This window comes from Schistocerca cancellata, chromosome 4 (genome assembly GCF_023864275.1).
Source record: "Schistocerca cancellata isolate TAMUIC-IGC-003103 chromosome 4, iqSchCanc2.1, whole genome shotgun sequence".
Lineage (NCBI taxonomy): Eukaryota > Metazoa > Arthropoda > Insecta > Orthoptera > Acrididae > Schistocerca > Schistocerca cancellata.
In genome coordinates, this window is record NC_064629.1 from 722,834,674 (window position 1) to 722,835,307 (window position 634).

The window sequence follows — 634 nt, forward strand, 5'->3', positions numbered from 1 at the left end:
GGGAATAATATGGTGCATTGGAGTCCTGAATAAAAACAATCTGCTTTCCGGAAAAAGAACTTGTGTTGTATTAACTATTAAGCACAACCTCGTACACTAATGATTTGAAGGCTGTTTACTGATGACATTGTTGTGTACAGGAAGGTGTTGTAGTTGAGTGACTATAGGAGGATACACGAGGACTTAGACAGAATTTGTAGCTGGTGTGGTGAACGGCGCGCCAACGGCCTTGCCACAGTGGTAACACCGGTTCCCGTCAGATCACCGAAGTTAGTGCTGTCGGGCTGGGCTAGCACTTGGATGGGTGACCATCCGGTCTGCCGAGCGCTGTTGGCAAGCGGGCTGCACTCAGCCCTTGTGAGGCAAACTGAGGAGCTACTCGATTGAGAAGTAGCGGCTCAGGTCTCGTCAACTGACATACGGCCGGAAGAGCGGTGTGCTGACCGCATGTCCCTCCATATCCGCACCCAGTGACGCCTCTGGGTTGAGGATGACACGGCGGCCGGTCGGTACCGTTGGGCCTCCATGGCCTGTTCAGACCGAGAGAGAGATAGAGAAAGAGGGAGAGAGAGTGGTGAATGGCAGGCGGCTCTAAATGTAGACAAGTGTAAGATAATGCGGATGAGTAGAAGAA

General features: G+C 51.9%; 1 pseudogene; it reads left to right on the forward strand.

Annotated features, from left to right (window-relative positions):
* The first annotated feature begins 219 nt into the window (after positions 1–219).
* On the forward strand, positions 220–336 carry LOC126186037 (5S ribosomal RNA; annotated as a pseudogene).
* The last annotated feature ends 298 nt before the right edge of the window (positions 337–634 follow it).